General features: G+C 37.0%; 1 protein-coding gene across 3 annotated transcripts in view; it reads left to right on the top strand.

The window, feature by feature from the left end:
- Window positions 1–20,489, top strand: part of LOC307094044 (uncharacterized protein) — a 322,974-nt gene extending 302,485 nt beyond the window's left edge. For all 3 annotated transcript variants that reach the window (XM_079762508.1, XM_079762509.1, XM_079762505.1), the window contains one exon: window positions 19,626–20,489. The gene's annotated coding sequence lies outside the window, so the exon portion shown is untranslated. The remainder of the gene's footprint in view (window positions 1–19,625) is intronic.
- The last annotated feature ends 455 nt before the right edge of the window (window positions 20,490–20,944 follow it).

The raw sequence follows: 20,944 nt of genomic DNA, 5'->3' as shown, positions 1-20,944 counted from the left end.
GCTCAGAATTTAGGCCTTGTTTGGTCCTACCTACTAGTACGTGATTCCATTCCCTCTGAGCTGCCTGTTAGGTGGTAATAGCCAAAGTAAAGGTAAGTCCATTCTGTTGCAGGAAAAAGAAGGATGGGCTTGGCAGATAATCTGGTCAGTGAGTCTACAGCAAGTGATGGCTTTTAGATACTTGTTGAATCCACAGGTCATTCCAACATGGCTCGTGCGATGCTTTGTGAAATGTGGGCATCTGGACTTCCTCAGGAAGCCGGTGTTACCTCTTTCACTATTGCACTTTTCCATACATTGTTTTCACTGGAGGGAAGAGACCTTGTAATGTTAACCTTGTTAAATTCTCTTCTATGTAATATATATGTACACATTTCTTAAGTCATATGTGAATTGGATACATTCTTCAATACAAAATTAAAAACTGGTATGTTCTTTCCTAATAACTTTTCTAGAAGTAAACTATTTTTTATACCAGGTAAGGCGAATAGGTAATGGTCTCCTTGGTGTAGACTCTTAACCTAGAACTAAGGGATGCTCTCTGATAGCCAGGCCTCAAGGCATAAGAATTTTTTTTTTTTAATATCAGAGACATAACGTGACCTAAAGCTCCAAAATGTTATTACGTTCATGAAATTCAGTTCTCTGGCCACTTCTTTCTTCCTGAGAGCTGTGTTATTGCTGCCCTTTGGGAGAACGTAAAGGTTTCCTTTGCTCCAGTAAAAACGAGAAAATGTAATAGAAATTTATGTAATGAATTTGCATGTATGAGTAGAAAGAATTTGGGTTATATTATTATTTGAAAACAAAGTCAAACATATTTTTAAAAATTGCTATAAAGATAAAATCAACATTTATTAACAATACTCATGCTAAACTATGACATCTAAACTTCAAATGAAGACAACTGGGTAAAATTAATCAAGTATTTTATGAAGTCATTTCTAAAGTCTCAAAGGAAAAAGAGGCAGTCACAAAATTACCATTTAAAAGTTCGTTTAAAAGCCAATGGTAATTATAGGAATGGCAGCAAAAACATCCTGAATGTAGGTAAAAATAGAGGTACTCAACTGGGCAAGGGTAGTAGGGATTTCTGTTATCCCACAGCTTCATTAGTGGTTGTGAGGCAGACTAGAAGGCATGGTTTTCAAATTATCGAAATTCATCTGCTCAGCGGATGAGTAGCTTGGGATATGGGGGTTGTCTAATAAAATGCCCAAGTGAAAGAGGATGCATGCCAGTGTAACAGGAAAGCAAGGAATGTGAGAGTAACACGTTTGAACCTCCTATGTTCTTAAATTCTGCAGTCCTCAGTAATTTCATCTTTTTTATTATGTTCCATTGTTATTTCTCAAGAACAAACTGTTCTGTGATTTACTTTCTTGTCTTCATATTTTTAAAAATACTATCTAACACATTTTGTACTTAATCTCAAGGAAAATTTACAAGGGTTTCTTTAAATTCTAACTTGGTGTTTTTCAGGATAGGGCAAACCATTCTGAAGAAAGGAACACAACATTCCAGACATGTTTGAGATATGCAGAAACTCTCAAATAACTCTTTCCTAAAGAATTGTAGGTACAGCCCTAGCCAGTTTGGCTCAGTGAATAGAGTGTTGGCCCATGGACTAAAGGGTCCCGGGTTCAATTCTGGTCAAGGGCATGTACCTTGGTTGCAGGTTTCCCAGACCTGGTTGGGGTGTGTTCAGGAGGCAACCAATCTATGTGTCTCTCTCACATGGATGTTTCTCTCTATCTCTCCCTCTCCCTTCCACTCTAAAAATCAATGGAAAAATATCCTTGGGTGAGGATTAACAACAACAACAAAATTGTAGGTACAGCCTAGATAGCTGTCCTGAAAATTAGGCAGATCAAATAGTCTTTGTTTAGAAATTCTATCTCTATGATTTGTTCAGGGCAGCATTTTCATGAGACGTTTTGACTGTAAGGAGTGAATGAATGAATAAGCATTTTTCATTAAACAAGCTCGACTTTGTTCTGTTGCTTCTGTTCCTTTGTTGTTATAATGTATGCTTCTAATTCATGCAGTGCACAACATGTTTTCCTTCTCTTTAAGAAATAACCCTTAGCGAAATACTTTCACTTCTAAAGAAGGACATTTTATTTAATTAACAGAGATCTATCTTTCCAATTATTCTGAGGGCCACCTGAGCAGAGGATGAAGTGTAGTCAGAAGAGAAATATGCCTTCTATATCCCCATATGATTTATTGATTTAAAAAATTAATAAAAAATAAAAGTAGCTATATAATCACCTAAGATATATGGGCATGTCGTACTACTTTACAGTGATAAAAATTGGGTATCAAATGTTTGCAATCACAAGTCAGCTTCCTTTGAAATTGGTTGGGCTTATTCAAGAATCTACCTGATAGATGCCCTCCCAGCCTGGTGAGAAAGTCCCCCATTGCTACTGCTTTTAGGACAGAAAGACCAGGTTGCATGAAGGAAAACAGTAAATACTACATTTCGCTGACTTGGTCTCTCACCTCCTCCTCTTTCCCATAAGTAGTAGATATGATTTTTAGCATCTGGGTGTAAGTAGTTACTTTAAAAATTAATATAAAGTCATCTCTTTGAAGGCGCCTAAAATGTCTTTCATATTCTTCATTGGTTTGTAAATCTAAAAATTTTTGGAAGGGACACGTACATTATTACAGTTTGGAGATTTTATTTATCTGATTCCTCAAGTCAATAATAATGGCCCCAGATCCTGAAAATTCTACACACTGTCTTTATTTCCTTTCATCCTGCTAAACCTTCTGGACAGCAATCAAAGGAAGAAGTTTGGACATTTCCCTTTACTCTCTGCTCTGCTTCATGTATTCATAACCCAACAACTCTGTCACTTCATTCCAGATGCATAAAGCCAAGTTTTAAAAAATGGGAATCAATTGGATTTTGTTTCCATTTAACAAAATTTGCTTTAAAAATAGCAGGTGAAATAACCACAAATCAATCTGTTACATGGAAATGTTATTTTACATTAATATAGCAGTTTTTGTTTCCATTGCTCTTAAAGCTGCAAACTTGACATTCCAGTCCAATGCAGTAGTATCCTTGAAGTGTTAAGTAGCCTGTCTGTAGTTACACAGTGAACATGGCTTGGGCAATATTAGCACTCAGAGCTTCTAAGTTTCAGTGTATTTTTTTCACCTGCTTTTCTTGTATACAGTAAATTCCCCAATTAGAAGCACTGTTTGCTTTTAACATTCATTTAGACTTCTCAAAAACTCATATTCTGTGTTGTATTTGTGCTTACTTCTTTGTGATTTAAGGGCTTATTTTTCAAAGGTTAGAAATGTTAGAAATGTGAATGAAATAGAAATGCAAATAAAAGCCTTCAAACTGGTATATTTCTTGTTTTGATAAACTCCTCATGGGAGATTTGGTACAAACTTTGATGTTCCACTAACTGACCTTATTTCTTGGAATAGACATAATGGTACACCGCCCAAATGTTCTTTTATCATGTAACTTGAGACTACCACATGGGAGAGAATAGACTATTTTGTTGATATGTCCTTTGAACATTAAATTAGGCAGTGACTACTCTCAAAATCTACCAGATAAAGAAAAGCCTTATCTTTGCTGATTTTTCAGTTATGTAATGTGTCATCAGATTAGAAATAGATGAGCAACAAAATGTTTGAGTAATGAACCAATGGAAAAATGAATGAGTGAATGCAGCTTATAAGCAAAGGCTTTAAAGAAGTATATTATATATTATAGTCCTAAGTTTGATATATAGTAAAATTCAAATAAAAGTGGAAGGCATCTCTAGGCCATCAATTATTGTTATGCCACAGTTACTCAGTTGTTTTAAATCATCATAATATTCCCACTTCTGCAATGTTATACAAAAGGGAATTCAAATAGGAATAAGACACATGGAGAAAAGTATTGGTTTCAACACCATTCATAAAATCCCCAAATTGGAATCCCTAGAGAGCCTCAGCAGTTGGGAAACATTTAAGAAAATTATGGTACACTCCCAAGATGAAATTTTATCCTGGTACTTAAATTATTAACTAGACAAATTGTTGCATGTGATGAAGGAAAGAACATGAGCTTTGGGATTGGACAGACCTCTGTTTCTTTACTTTTGTCACTTCAGAATATAAAAGGATCCCTAGAAAGAATCTTTGTGCCCTATCAGAAGTTCTTTGTGGGTCTTCCTGATATGATGTAGACTGCCTATGTGGTTGGGTAGTGAGATGCAAATTCAAAAGTGTACTACTCTCAGATAGGCCAATTTAATTTTAAGAGGTGGTCTGACAAAACAGTTAAGAGATAATTTTGGAATCAGATAGGTCAGGATCAAATTTTAGCCATTTATTGACTGTTATGGCATTTGGGTACATTACAGAACTATCTTTAATGCTCAGATTCCCTGTCAGTAAATGCCAAATAATGGTAAACACTTAACCTGGTGGAGTTATCCTATATAATAAAAGGCCAGCCACTATAAGTGGAATGACTGGAACGACCAGAGACCAGAACCACCACGGCCCCTCATCAGGCTCGGTCCGCCCCCAAGCAAGTGGTTAGGGGCGATCAGGCAGGCAGGCAGAGTGGTTAGGGGTGATCAGGTAGGCAGACGGCCCCTCGCAAGGTTGGCCCCGCCCCCCAGCAAGCAGTTAGGGGTGATCAGGTAGGCAGGCAAAGGGTTAGGGGTGATCAGGTAGGCAGACCAGCAGTTAGGGGTGATCAGGTAGGCAGGCAAGTGGTTAGGGGCAATCAGGTAAGCAGGCCAGCAGTTAGGGGTGATCAGGTAGGCAGATGGCCTCTCACAGGGCTGGCCCCACCCCCTAGTAAGCAGTTAGGGGTGATCAGTTAGGCAGGCAAGTGGTTAGGGGCAATCAGATAGTCAGACAGCCCCTCGCAGGGCTAGCCCCACCTCCCAGCAAAGAAAGAGAGGAGGCCCAGGCCACCAGCAGCGACTCTGTGGCAGGTGTGTGGCGGCCAGCAATCGCCCCACAGAGGGAGGCCGAGGCCAGCCAAGCCATCGCACCCCATGCCTGTTGCCTGCAGAGGGAGGCTACTGGTGGCAGGAGGTGGCAGGGGCAATGCTGCACAGATGGCCAGAAGTGGCAGCGATGGGGGTGGGCCCAGCTCCCTGCAGCCGGGGGAAGGAAAGCCCCAATAGGCCCTGATCTCAGGCCAGGCCTAGGGACCCTACCCAAGGGGTCCTGGATTGTGAGGGCGTGCAGGCTGAGCTGAGGGTCCCACCCCCACACACCGCCCCGAGTGCACGAATTTTCATGCACCGGGCCTCTAGGTGTGATGATAAAATGATAGGAAGTATACCAGCACAGGACTAGAAAGGAATTGGGTGTTAAACATGGTAATTATGGTTTTATTGTTGTTTGCTCATTATACTAATAAAAAAAAACCCTTCTCAAAAAGATTTTAGTTGTTGGGTTGTTGTTGTTTTTTTGCCTAAATAATTAATTCCAGGTATAACATTAAAGACCTTCTAAAACTGTGTTTCAATCCAACTGCCTGGTCATTTTTCCTAAGAACTGCCTTTGCATAAGCCAGCTGCATTCTACCACTCTCTCCTGGTCATTTCCCAAACATTTTACAAAAGTTTGAGCCTTTCCTCTTTCTCTGCCCTCAAATTAGATGTCTCTTTCTCTCTACCTTTGCTTCTTCTAAGGAGCTTTTCCCCTCTACCTTTGCTTCATCAAGGAACCTTCTGTTCCTTGAAGGCTCAACTCAAATGGAGCTTGTTGCTATAAACCTTCTCTATAGCATTCAATACTTGTCTCTCGCCGCTGTGTTTTCATAGCACTTTGCATCTAACAGTATGCTTCAGGCCTACAGGTCAGTTTTGCTCAGTAGTTAGAGCATTGGCCCTCATACCCAAGGGTTGTGGGTTTGATTCATGGTCAAGAGCATGAACTTCAGTTGCAGTTTCAATCCCTGGCCCTGAATGAGGTGTGAGTGAGAGGTAACCAATCAATGTGTCTCTCTCACATTGATGTTTCTCTCTCTCTCCTCTTTCTCTCTCCCCTGGCCCCCTCCCTCCACTCTCTCTAAAAATCAATGGAAAAAAGTATCCTCACTCCTTGGATGAGGTTTAAAAAAATTTTAAACAGTGGGCTTCATATTTTTAGGTATTATAATTTTGTTTATGTCTGACTCTTCTACGCATATTAAGCTGTTTGAGGAAAGAGGCAGTTTCTCTTATTTTTTTAAATCCTTTTTGCAACTTGGTCACTTGTACACAGTAGAAACTCATAAATGTCAAATTAAATTCAAGACTGAATGAAAGCTCTAGAAATTACATCATGTCACTCTTCTTCACAGATCTGATTCTTTTGAAGTGCCCATTTGAGTATCATTTTTCTAATTTTTACATATCAAACATTTTATTTGTATGAGGTTGGTTCTATATAGGCAATAAGTATTTCAAATCACCTTTCCCCCCTCTCACTTCACTTTAATTATCTGCACATATATAAGGATATGGGTATAATTATATGGGTATAATTTTCTGTTTAGGCTAGTTCATGGACATTGTCTTCATGTAATTCACAAGCTCTATCCCTACCTTATTTATAATAGGGCCTATAATATTTTGGGAGATTTCTACTGCTTAAAGGTATGGAAAGACAGCTGCATTAACATGGTATAGTTGGAAGCATTGTAGATCCTATGGAAAAAAAATAGACTCAAGATTTCAAACATGTTTTATAATTCTTTCTTTGAAAAGATGAAATTTTCACTCTTTAAAACTTATTTAACTACACAGGTTGGGATATTAGAAAAAGAAAATGCCAAAATTTGACCCTAATGTGAATGTTATATGATCTTGAAAGATTTCCTAATTTTAGTCTAATTAAATCAATTTGTTAGCACCAAGGTCTATATCTTTGCTTATTGATAGGTAATATCTATCAAGCCTCCAAAGACAAAAACCCCTCTTGTAGATACCTGATTTCTTTACATCTTTACAAATCTATGAATCATTGTTTACCCTTTGAATGACTGAAAAGATAATTAAAGCATAAAATATGATATATTTATATGTATGTGAATAAATGTATTTGTTTGTATTATACATACATGCAGTATTTCCCCCCCAAAGAATCTATACCTAAATTAATGGCCTATTACTTCCTAGCCTAGAGAATTTAGCTAAACTCTTGGATAAAACATTCTAAAATGCATAGTAATATCCACTTTCTGACAAGGAGTCAGTATATGTGATAAGCCAATCAAAGAATCAGAACATCTGCTCATGATCTCATGATTTTTAAATATCCTGCTTATTTTCTCTTGGTATTTCATTTTGAATGTATATGATCAAGACCCAATCCTGAATAGAGCAGTGACTAAACATGCCAGAGTTTGACAAAGAAAACTCATCAAAATTTAAAACTATAAAGGTGAGAGTAGACTTTCAAAAATCTTTATTCCTGGTCAGATGCAGTGGTGAATTTGAACTTCAAAGATAAACCTGTCAGTATTTTGCTAGTCTTTATAAGATCCAGTTCTCTTTTATCCGAAACTAGAGGCCTGGTGTATGAAATTCGTGCACTCAGGGGTGGGGGGAGGGTCCCTCAGCCTGGCCTGCACCCTCTTGCAGTCTGGGGAGAGGGCCTAAGCCAGTAGTCAGACATCCTTAGTGATGCCGTGGAGGCGGGAGAGGCTCGTGCCACCGCCGCTGCACTCACCAGCCATGAGCCTGACTTCTGGCTGAGCAGCACTCCCGCTGTGGGAGCACACTAACCCAGGGAGCAGCTCCTGTGTTGAACTTCTGCCCCCTGGTGGTCAGTGTGTATCATAGCGACCAGTCATTCCGCCGTTCGGTTGATTTGCATATTAGCCTTTTATTATATAGGATAGAGAAGAAATCATTTAAATACTACATATTCTTCTTTAAATAGAAAAGAGACAAATTAGTTAATATGTAATCCTAACTTGGAAGTATTATTTGATTTAGGAAGGCTCTAGAATATGTTAAAAAACTTGACTTATGAGTCCTTTCTCTGTTTCACCCCATGTTTCTTCTCCAACCCCTCCTTCCTTCTGTCTCATCTTCATCTTTATGCAACAAAACTGGATTTTTCACCCCTCCTTGAATGTGTATTTTTATTACTTTTTACCTTGGCAAGTTCCAAACCACTTTTAAATATGTAAAACTCTACCAATTCCCCATGGAGGCTTTAATATTGAAATGATTACAAACAAAATATGCATATAAGCAAACAACTAATATAAATAAATGCTGCCTTAATGGTTAAAAATAAATTATTAAGATTTAAAAGCCTAAATTAAGGAATGATTCAATATAACTATTTAAGCTAGTTTATTGGTAATTATACAGGGTGGGGCAAAGATGTAACATGCTTAATACATTTTAAAATTTATATTGTGGCTTTCTTAACACCTCGACCAAAGAAATTAAAGCTTTTATTATCACAAAGTTCATATATAGTAGTCACAACAAAGGATTTGGAATATTGATGAAATATTATGTCTTGTTAGTACTTAAAAAGAGTTAAGCTAATATTAATGGACTAAATAATATTTTAGTATAATAAGAGCAAAGTACATCACAAATAGATATGGAATATTTGCCTATTTTAGACGATTTTTCCTCAGTCTACCAGTTGAAAGCTAGATAAGAAACCACCCTTGAAGAAGAGAATTGGCATACATTTTTCAAATTTAAAATTTCTAAATCCACTTCTAAATCATCATATCAGATGACATCAATATGGCATTTTTCTGTAGTGTTCATAGCCTATGTGGCATAAAATACATATTAACTGTTTATAGTTAAGAGGTCAAAGAAATTGTGAGAAACAAAATGGATAGAAAGTTAATCAAACCTTGATAACAACTAATTTTAAATAAGGGACTAACATTTCTATTGCCCTGACATTTTTAAAGGTAATCCTCATGAGTGAATATTTTATTATTTATTAAATCACATTTCTAACTGTTCCAGACTATTTTTCTATAACCCATGTATCTAGTGACTGACACACAAAATCAAGTGAATGAACTTAACCACCTTTATGGGAATTTAATATCTAATGGGGAATTTCAACTTAGTATTACGTGATCACCGTCTGTCTGTCGTTCATTATAAACTGAAGTGTACTTTACTACCATTTGCTTTTTTTACTCTTTTTAGTTAGAGGTATTCTTCATCAGGAAGTGACGGATTGTTGATCCAGTGTGACTGAAATAGCCACACATTTAATAAGATGCCTACATAAGGAGAATAACTTGTTTACTTTTATATCGATTTAAATAAAGGAGGGAAAACAAAGTATATTGGCGATTTGTTTGCGTATTCATGTTCCCAAGGGGTAGGATATCTTTTTGATGACTCTAGTGAAGAAAATGGTGCATTTGAAGCGATGTATTATAGTGTATAATTTAAATGCCAGGAATACGTTTAGTCTCTGAGATTTTGGTTGCTTTGGCTAATTGTTATGGAAGGCTCCGAATGGGCCGTGTCTGTTTGGGTTTTGGTGGAGCCATCACTGTGCCCTCCGTGTGGTTAGAGGCTCCTGGGGCTGAGCAAAAGTGGCTGCTGCTCTGGGGTTTCTTTTCTTCTCCTGCCAGAAACCACCTCCCTGCAAGATTGCATGTGGAACATTCTTGATCTGAGCTTGTTTCTCCCAGGACTCTGGCTCCTTGGGGATTTGCCTGCCTCGCTGGAGGGAGATATTCCAGCCTGCTTTCTTTCGGATAGTGTTTCTCCCTCATTTTATCTAAATAGAGGATTATACTAGCTAAACATGATTAAATTTGAGATATGAGTAGGTACATTTCTGGTATCTGGTTTCCTTACAGGCTCTTACGGTCCCCTGGTGTTTCTGCATGTAACATAGTGTTTTAATGTAACCAGCTTCAAATAGCTACCACTCCTTGGAAAAAAAGTTTTTGAAGAACCCTAAGCAACTTGTTTGAAAGAAACCAGCATTTCAGCGCTTAATTCAATTAGCAACTCATAAAGCCTATACTGATGAGGATGCAAATAGCCATTATAAGCATTCATTTTTTGAGATGAACATTTTGTAAAAAGTGGACGTGGAGTTTGTAGTTCTTAAGGCAAATCTTCACTGTCGATTGAATTTACTTAAAGAGATTTTCTGGTCACCTTTGAACCTCAATGATTTCTCCAGATGTACAGAAGTGAACAATGTAAAAATCTTGCTGTTTCAGCAGAACTGATTCCAGCTGGCTGGGAACTGGATCTGCAAGTCATTGGTTACAGCTGTGTTTCGATTTATATGTGATGGTTGAAAAAATAAATTACCCGATTAGATGGCTGGAAAGAGGACTCTTTGTTTAGCCCTTGTGTGGGGACTGAAAGTGTTTATGGTGCTGTTTTCTACACAGTCTTTGCAAAGTAAGCTGGACAAATAGATTTATTCAATGCTCCTAAGAAATGTTGCATATTCAGCTTTAATTCTTCACTAAAGAAACTATTTTTTTTTTAAAGAACGCTGTCATCTAGCAAATATTTTAAAGGTCTCGCATGTAAGAGAAGCAGTAAGTTTTCTGTCCTACAGAACACTGCGTTTGGTCATTGAAAAGCCGGTCTCTTTTGTTTAATGTGTACTTGAAAACATGTCTTTGTCAAGCATAGGAACGGAAATATGTTTCTCTTAAATTCAAAGCTTCATAATAGCAAAGTATCCAAACCAAAATTCCAATTTAACCATTTTTTAATGAGTTATGGCTCATGGCACATCATAGAAAATGAATTAAGTATATTCTAAATAAAGAAGTATGATCAGGCATTACTATAAAAAATGTGGCATGCCTGTGGACCACTGAGGCTATGAGGGTTTGGGTTTGTGAATATTTTCATTGTTATCTCAGTAAGGTTTGCAGAGAAAGCAGGAAGAGCATGTGGCTTTTCAGGTCAGTAAACGTCAAAATGTTAGTAACTTTGGAGGTTTAACTACAGTCTTACAAAATACCCTCCCAATAGGATTAATAGACTACTGTACCATTGTATGGTGGTTTCTGTTTTTGTTTTTGTTTTAAATTATTTACCAAAGCTAGCTTAAATTGAGTTCTTCAGTTTCTTCAAGTTATAAAGCTGTCCGGATCAGTGGATTCTTTGTAGCTCAAACAGTTCCATTAAGGCATTTAAAAAATGAGTGAGTAAGGTGGCTCTGGAAAAAAAAAAAAAGTTACAATGATGTGTTTTCACTTTTATTTTCTCAAATAAACACTGATTTTCTAAATGAACTCAATATTTTTGGAAGTTTCTTTGCTCATGCCTTGTACAATTTTGAAAATGGACAGAATTATTTAGTGAACTTGAGAACGAGGCCAACACTTGATCAGATATTACAATGTCCACCAAGTTCGATGGTGAGGGGAAATACGCAGAAATCTATCACTTTTTTTTCCATAAAAATAGACAGTTCTTTATCCATTTCCTTTCTTGAGCTAATATATGTATTATGTAATTTAGGTGAGGCAGAATGAATAACCATAATGTATCTAAAAGGAAACAAAGGTGGGATTGATCTGTCTTGAGTTAGCAGACAGTTTTGCTGTATCAGGCTATTTTCTTGATCAACGAAAGTGTACCCTCTAACCCTTAACAAATCAATACAATTGATTGGAAAGAATGAGAACAAAGCATGAGGATACAGGATGCACTTGAACCTCCACTGTTCAGAAATATTTAAATGATGTTGATAACCCCTAGAAGCATTTTCTTCTGCTCCCATATAAGGAAACTTCTTCAACCTATATTGAAAACCTATGTAATAAAGTTTGAGACTATGCTATAGTGGCATTCTTCATGAAAGAATATATTTTCAAAAGTTAAACTCATAGTATTTATACTTCTAAGAGTGTATTAATCAGGATATAGTTTCTATCACTGAGCATAGATATTGCAAAGTGAAAATTCAATCTAGAAAAGAACATGTATGATTGTGTGATATTAGATTCCAAAAGTATACATCATTTTAATAGGAAAAATCAGGAAGGAAATAACAGTATCTAAAGAAGGAATACTTTTTTATTTAAGCTAATTTATTCTATCATTTGTGCTCCATTCTTACCTACTGTGATCAATGAATAAAGTATTTTCTTTTCTTTATAATAAAAAAGACCCTACAAAATTAGAATAATTTTCCTAGTGAAGAAAACTCTAAGACTCTAGAATAAAATTGATTACGAGCAATCAGAATAATAACTATCTGTTAATGACTTTATTCTACCTAAATTAAGTAGCATTGAAAATGAGTATTTTTTGAAACCAACAAAGATGTTTTTAAAGTACTTGATAGTCGATAGAGAGTTTAAAACTTATGGTTCACCTAATTTTCTAATACATTGTTATTCAAATTTTCTAAAATTCACTTAAGGAGATTTTATAAATGCATTATTAAAAGCTAAAGCATTTATTCAATCAATTAAACCTAAATTTTTTTATTTATATATGCTAATATTTTACAAATAAGTTATCCAAAGAAAATATGACTTCTCCTCAGTGTGTGTACTATAACAGTGTATACACATTTTTCTAACTCTTAGAAAATGACTGCCTCCCTCACCCTAAATTGAAAATTAGGGTGGAGCAAACGTAGGTTTACATTTGTAAGTCTGTGAAACACAGAATTTATTCTTGTATTATTATTTATTAATTATTTCATTATTTTCCATATGAACAACTATATACCTACTTTTGCCCCAGCCTACATATTATATATTGTTTCAAATAAATGAAAATTTAAATATGGATAGGGTAATCCATAGGGGGGAAAAATATATATATATATACACACACACACACACACACACACACACACTGAGTGGCCAGATTATTATGATCTCTGAACGCATAATAATCTGGCCACTCAGTGTATATCCTATAATAAAAGGCTAATATGCAAATTGTCCCCTCTACCAGGAGTTTGACCAGCAGGCAGGCTGGCCAACTGCCCATGTCCCCTCCCTCTGGCCAGGCTGGCCAGACCCCACCCATGCACAAATTCATGCACCAGGCCTCTAATATATATATATATATATATATATATATATATATATATATATAATATTTATTATATTATTAGGGTGAGGGAGGCAGTCATATATATATATATACTGAGTGGCCAGATTATTATGTGTTCAGAGATCATAATAACATAATAATCTGGCCACTCAAGTGACTGGAATGCCGGAACAACTGGAATGACCCGTCGCTATGATGCGTGATGCAGCAGCCAACTGGCCCAATCAGGACCCTGATCGGCCCCCCTCACCCAATCTCCTCCCAGCCAGCCCCTCCTCCAATCGCCCCCCAACCCCGATTGCGGGTGGGCCGACCAGACCCCACCTGTGCACAAATTCGTGCACTGGGCCCCTAGTCTAATATAACATTTTAATATTACCTTATTATGAGGCTAATATGAAATTACACATTTTTTAGATTCAGTTATTAGGTGAGATAGTCCAACGACATAAAAAAGACCGTATAGCATTAGTCTTTCTGGCATAAATACTACAGGTCTGTACTGTGAGGATTAAATGAGACAATTATGTATGCAAATACTGTAACCAGGAGGTAGTAATAACCAACATGGGTTTCCAATTGTACTCCTCCTCATTGGACAAAATTTTAGAGCTGAACTGAGCCTTGGTGATTAACCTAGTCATTCTTCCTAATTTTAAGGGTAAAGGTAAGAGAACAAAGTTTCTTAGAGTTAAATGACTTATCCAAGACCACAAACTAGAACCCAGTGGCACTAGAACCAGTTTCCTGACTCCTAGATAGGTCCCCTTCCCACTTCCCAACTTTCTTTCAAAGTGTTGTTTATAAAATGTAAGGAAAGTAGTGTTCTTCTATAGTTACGTCGCTAAAACATAAATTATTATTGCTCCTTGGCCATAGATTCAAGCTCTAAATATGGCAGTGATTTTTAATTCATTTGCTATCACTTAAACCTTTCCACTTGGTCCCATCTTCAAAAGCCAAGATGAGTTCTTTACTATCTCACCTGTAAGGAAGCACATCAATGCAGCAGAAACATTCATTTACTACTAGTGTCTGTATAAATCCTGGTAAGTTTTGACAAATACTTTTCCAGATTTAAATACAATTTGATAATGACAACATTTTTTGTGGTCTCCAAATTGCCCCTCATTATGATATCCTGCCTTTTTCCTGAAAGAGCAATACTCCACCGGCATCCTCAAACCTATCTGTTCATGCGTATGGCTGAACAACAGTGGCTATTATTGTCATTGTCCCCCCAAGACCTCCCTCAAGTTCATGTGGTTGCTCTAATTACCCCTGCCTCAGACTTGTTCTACTCGGTCTCATCTCTAGTGTGGCTTTGAATGTGGTCCCCTTGTGGGTATTGATGACAGACTGGATTGGCAAGTGGATTTCCTACTTGGGTGATGCAGAGTGGGGAGAGGATGGGGAAAGGAGAATGGGAGGGAGGGAAGATGGGAGAAACACAGAAAGATTGCTAGGGAGAGTTACAATTATATCCATTTCCTAAATAGGAGAAAGAAGATTGGATTTCACATGCTATAATCTAAAGTATTATCCCTGAAAGGAAGAGAAATCTATGACATTATTTTTCCATGTTAATTGGGATGCTTTGCACTTATTTATCAAAAGAGAAAGGGGAAAAAAAAAACTACTTTCAGGTTGACAAATAATTCTTTTGCATACCAGTCAAGAAGTTGTCTGAGTTGAACACTAATCATCGTCTAATCCAAACACTAAACTTCTAGAAGAAAATATGGGTCAGGTAGTTTTCCTCATTAAAAAATCAGCTATATCTTTCATATGAAATTTGTAAACTAATAACTCATATACATTTATATTTCACTTCATTTTATTTTGTTTAAGGTAATTAGTTCCAGAATCTGATTGGGAATTCAAAATTATCTTAACAAGATCTACACATACACACACACACCACACACACCTGTTTCTTCTCAGTGTTTTATTTAATAAAAAATTCCCAACAGATCATCCTAGATCATCAGTATCTGATTTTTGTCTCCCCTGCCCCTTAATGACTTTTCTTTAAAAAAAAGAAAAGGAAAAAAATCTCATCATAGTAGTTGCTGCTCTTAAATGCTATTCCTTCTTTATATTGGTAGGATTTTTGAAAAGTGCCCTTTCTCTTAATGTTTGCTACTTACACTACTATTAGACCCCTTTACTAAAAACAAATATCTGATATGTGTTGTTTGACACTAAGAAGATCATGACTCACTTCCAGAAAGGATACACACATAAGAATCTCTCAGATTTATCCAGAGACTTTAGGTTGAGTATTTGTGTGTGTGTCTTATGATGTGTTTTACTTTAACTACCTTAAAGTTAATTTCTACATAACACACCCCTTTGAGTAGTCTTGCATATTTCAAAACTATTAATAAAGAAAACCACTAGATCCTCTTCCGTCAATGTATCTTCAAATAAATCAATGTACATTCATTCTCTTAAAGTAGATAGAATGAATGTATTGGGACCCAATAATTAGTATGCTATAAACTTTTCACAAGGACAGTTTAAGTCAGCACTGTCCAATAAACTTTATGCAAGACTAGAAATGTTTTTTAGCTGCATTGTCAAAAATGGCAACCACCAATGTGTCCTATTATACATTTGTTATATGGCTAGGGCAACAGAGGAACTGAATTTTTACCTTTTATGTTTTTTTGATGAATGAAAGATGTTTTCATTTTATATTGAATCTATTGAGGTAACATTGGTTAATAAAATTATATTAATTTCAGGTGTACAATTCTATAATACATCATCTATATATGGTATTGTGTGTTCACCACCTCAAGTCAAGTCTCCATCACCATTGATCTCCCCTTTAACCATTCTACCTCCTCCTACCCCCTTTCTCTCTGGTAATCACCATACTGTTTGTCTCTGTCTGAGTTTTTAAATTTAATTTTAATTGCTACATGTGGTTTGCTGTACCTTATTGGAGAGTGTGATTTAAGTAAAACAAAGAAAATATTATGCAAGTAATAAAAAACAATATATTCTGCACACCCCTGAACTCTGAGTCAGTGTTTACTGTAGATAATTTTTATACTTCTTCTCCCTTACCTTAAACCATTTTTTAAATATGATTCCCATAATAAAACTGATTTCAAATGGTCTTTATAAGAAATAAAAGATTCCTGCCTTAGTAATAAGGTAGAAAGCAGGTTGAATTAAAGCATTTCATAGTTATTGCTTCCTTTAACTCAATAAAGCATTTGATACACATTCAGATACAACTTAGTTATTTTTTTAAGTTAACAGAACAAAATTCAAATAGCATATAAAAATAATTGATCTAACAAGACCATGCATTTGTTGTGTTGCTTCAATTAAATATAAAACACACAGAGATGTCGTCTCTTTAAAAACTTTAACCATAATCAGAGTTTCCTTTAGGGATGTTTTAGTATTGATGATTAGAAGTTTAGAGTCAGATGAGACCTTAAACCCATATTTATGACAGTGGTAATTGAACTGATTGATTACAACATCTTCTTTCAAATAATATTGATTATGCAGACAGTCCACAGAGCTAAGATATCAGTAGGCAGTTTGCTGTAAGCGCATGTTCAATTATTAAAATAGTCGACATTTTATGTCTGATAGCCATAGTGAGGTCATGACATTAATTTATCCAGAGAATTGTGGGCAACTGTCTAGAAAAAAAAAATAGCTTAAAGGACACAGATGCTGAAGCGCTTTAAAAACAAAACAAAACAAAACAAAACAAAACAAAAAGATGAATCTCTGAGCAAAGAGGCTTTAAGAGATGACCAGTATATTTAAAAGTAGAACTGGAAAAGGCAGCAGGCATCACACTGCTACAGACAATCCGTATTTAAAGCTATGCTGTGTAAACAGTAATTTCCGGTATACTTTTTCGTTAAATTCTGAACTTGGACACTATTCCAGAGTCTCTGGTTTCTGCCATCTAATTTCATATTTTCTTTGTTGCTTCAGTGCTCAGTGATGCTTTTGCTCTTTACTCTCATCCTTTCTTCCCCTTCATTCCCCTCCCTCTTCCCATTTCTGGGTTTCCTTTTCTTCCTCTCTATTTTTCCTTCCTGCCTTTCTCTCTCTCATGAGAGCATGTGCTTAATTCCACGTTTCCTTCTGGTGCCCACTTGTGTGTGTGTGTGTGTGTGTGTGTGTGTGTGTGTGTGCTTTTTGTTTTTGCACTTGAGTTTTTCTTTCTCTTTTCTCTTCCCTTTTCTTTCACATCAGGAGGCTGTAGGAGCTGATTTTAGAGATACATGTCCGCCTGCAGATGCTTCTTTCTCTTTAGAGGCTGTGTGATGTTTTCTTTGGAACCTCTGCAAATGGTTGTCCTTTACGTGGGTTGCCACAGATCTGTTGCCAAACTGCTACCTTAGTTGGTCCTGCAGTGCCGCAGTGCATGCTGGGATCTGTCTGTGTGAGTAAACTGAAATTTCAGCAGCACCAGGCAGCATTCGAGTTGGCTTGAGAATTGCCGTACTTCTCTTTCCTTTGTATGTATCTCTTGTATGCCGCAGTCACCGGTGGCTAGCTCTGTCTGATCAGTAATTCAGGAATATTGCTCACGTAGAAGGGAAAGGTGGGCAGTGTACCACATTCTGTGATTAAAGGGAACCATCGAAGAACAAAGGAACCGGGTAAATACCTATAGACTGCCTTTTGTGTTGTGAAACACGGCAGCACAAACATGACTGTGTTCAGCCAAATCGTTTACTTCTTTCTATAACAATGCATATAGATTGTTTTCACATATGTACACAAATCCATATCTATGTAAATATATATTCAATCTTTAATATTTTTAGCCTGCAAATATTTCTTCATCTCAAAGGCTTTTGCATATTCACCAGCGCACAGCTATTTGGTATTATTTTTTAAAGTTCTTAAATAAATTTAAAAAATCGAAAAAATATATACTAACAGCCTGTTGGTTGATTTCATTCCAGCACCTTAAGATTTCAACACAGTTTAAATCATATTGATGATTCAGATACTGGCAGAGTTTATCATTCTTGTGAAATGAGAGCATGGCTAATAAAAAATGTTAAGCAATTATTTTTTATTAAAATCGTAGTTTCTTTCATTATTAAATAGAAATGATTAATGTATAGAGATCAGTCTCACTCTTGCGTCTCCCGGGCAGTTTGGGGGCTTCATACAGAAGTGAGAAGGTGCTTTTGCACTTTAGTCAGAGGGGGCTGGAGGGTATGGGGGGGGTGAAGAAGGCATAGAATAAAGTCTAGGACTGGAAAAGAATCGCTGGTGTTCTTTCTCCTCCTCTCACGTGTGAGTCTGGCTGCCTGCTGCCCAGGGTCGTGGATCCAGGATGAGACAGTGTCAGAACCTGTTTCCACAGGCTCTGTCTTATTGATTGGGGAAGAAGGGGTGGGGACCAGAGGGTGAGGGGAGGGGAGGACCCACTGACTACTGGCTCAGGGAAGCGCAAGGTATTTTCTTCCCCGAAAGATGTCCAACGACTGAGACCGAGCCCCAGAGGAAGTAGAAAGGTGGAAAAATAAGGAGGCTCAAAGAAATGAAGGCATTTCCGAGGGAAGCCTGGGTGCTTTTTTCTTTTCACTCCTATTCTTTCTTTTCTCTTTTCTTTTTTTTTTTCCTCTTCCATCATATGACCTGCAAAGGCTAGAGTGACAGCGTCATGCAAATGCTGCAGTCCCGCAGGTCTGGGAGAGGGTGGATGCTAGACTGTGAGTTAATGTTAATGATGAGCGCAGTGAAAATACCAGCCGCTGCCACCCCCTGCACACACAGCGCTCTGAGTCAGCATCAGAGGCTGTGCCTCGCCTCTCGCCGGGTGTCTGTATGCCTGTGCGCGCGCCTGCTCGCTCGGGCACCCGTGTCTAGCCGAGGGGAGGGGGTGGCGTGTGAGTGCGTGGAGGGTAAAAGCCAGTCAGTCAGTGAGAAGCAAAGGTACGTTGGAGAGCAACTAAAATCTGACTGATTTCCATCTTTGGAGCATCAGATGTATTCCCTAAGGAGGATGGGTCTCCGTGATGGGGGTGGTATAATTATGTTAATGTCATATTTATGGAGGGGTGAGATTTTTCATTCTAATAATTGGTTGAATGCTATGGTCAAGAATGGTAAAGCCATCTTCAGTTTTAAGGAAAAGCATGGACTTAAGATGTAAAGGCTGTTTTATTTATTTTTATTTTTGGGGTTGTTTTTTTTTTTTTTTTTTGTGAGTGCTGCTTTTTTTGTTTGATTTAAAAAAAAAAAAGAAAGAAAACTATTTGCTATTTTAAGCCATAACTGATTCAATATGGAAAAATCAAATGATAAACAAAAAGAGATCTTATATAATGATGCATTGCATCATGGAGCAGAATATTTAAAGTCTTACAAGGCAAAGTAAAGATCTGGACAGGGGGTGGGGGTGGGGGTGGAAAGGGGTGTGGTACTAGGGTGGAGGAGGGGGGGGCAGTTAGCAAATATTTTGTTCAGCCTAGCTTTCCTTGCAGCTTACTTGGAAATGGATGATTCACCTGTTCTACAGGAAAACATTCTAATTCTTTACGTGTTTTTTTGTGTTTTTTTTTTCCTCCTCTTTTCCCTTTTAAGATCAACCACTGCAGAAGAACCAGATTCCACTTCTGTGGCCAGGACTTTTGTGTTGTGGCTGGTCCGATGGTTTTACCCTGCGTTCTATGCTACTAAACCTTGGATCATTCCTAAAGTACCAATTCTGTTCTCCAACCACAAACAAGGCTAAAAGATCGGAGGAAATTCAGTGAATGTACAGGATCGGGATTGTGCATTTTCCAAAGTATTGAGCTTTCGAATGCAACTATTTAAGCTAGAGAATCATTTTTGTTCTTGTGTTGCCAGCATTTTAAGTTTCACGTTTATTAAGTGGCATTGCTCAAATAGCTACAGAGTATGCATGGGAATATTTGGCTGTCTGAATAGTTTGGAGATTCAAAGAGAAAACTCGAGCTTCAGAGGTATTAAATTATGACATGCAAAAAAAAAAGTTTTTGTTTTATTCTTAACTGCAACAGTATATATTTAAATCAGATTGAAAGTATTATATGTCCTGGAGCCAACTTAACAGTTGTGCTATATAGAAGGCTAATGGGAAGCCAAATTTCAATCAGGGTCCCATTACTGGGATATAATCCTTTTTGCATGTAATAGAACTATGGTGTTGCTGTACAAATCTGCTAGAAACAGGTTTTAACCCATTTGTAGTCTTATTCTTTGGATCTAATGGGATGACTCTTAACTGTTCATTGTTTGTATTGTTTCTCATATTCTTCATTATTTTAAGGTCTGTAAATGGTCATTATGAATATTCAGCTCATCCTAACTTTTATGTGTCATATATCTATTTCTACATATGTATTTTCATTAGTATTTAGAGGGAAAAGTTTGACTGGACCCAACTGTAATTTCTAAGCTAGCCTTATCACCAAAGAAGAAGAATTCTACTGCAGCCAAACCAGACTTTTCCTAGTCCCTGAGACCCTAACTTGTGAGGTATTTCAGTAACATCACAAGTCAGGCTCTTGGGACCTAGGCGGAGAGGAACCAGCAGCTTTGGACCTTATTGATTGTCTGCAGTTACCACCAGAACAAAAGGACATACATAGATTCTGCCCAGGAGAAAAGAACAATGCTCTGATTTATAACCAGCAATGTTTTCACCAGGACCCACCCCCAAAAATACTATTTTCAGAAACTGTTCTCTAAAGTAATTACAGAGTTTCACTGAATCGCATTTATTTTCTGTTATAACAACCATTCAAAAGCAATAGAAGATACCTGTGTAAGAAGCAAAATTAAAATACAAATGTTTTTAAAATGCTTCATTTGGTGTATTGTAAGGTGGCTGGTCTAAGAGAATACTTCTTAGTTAATAATGAAGAGAGTGATTTGTG

Source organism: Cnephaeus nilssonii (genome assembly GCF_951640355.1).
Source record: "Cnephaeus nilssonii genome assembly, chromosome: 3".
In the NCBI taxonomy this organism is placed as follows: Eukaryota; Metazoa; Chordata; class Mammalia; order Chiroptera; family Vespertilionidae; genus Cnephaeus; species Cnephaeus nilssonii.
This window is presented reverse-complemented; position numbering and strand designations above follow the sequence as displayed.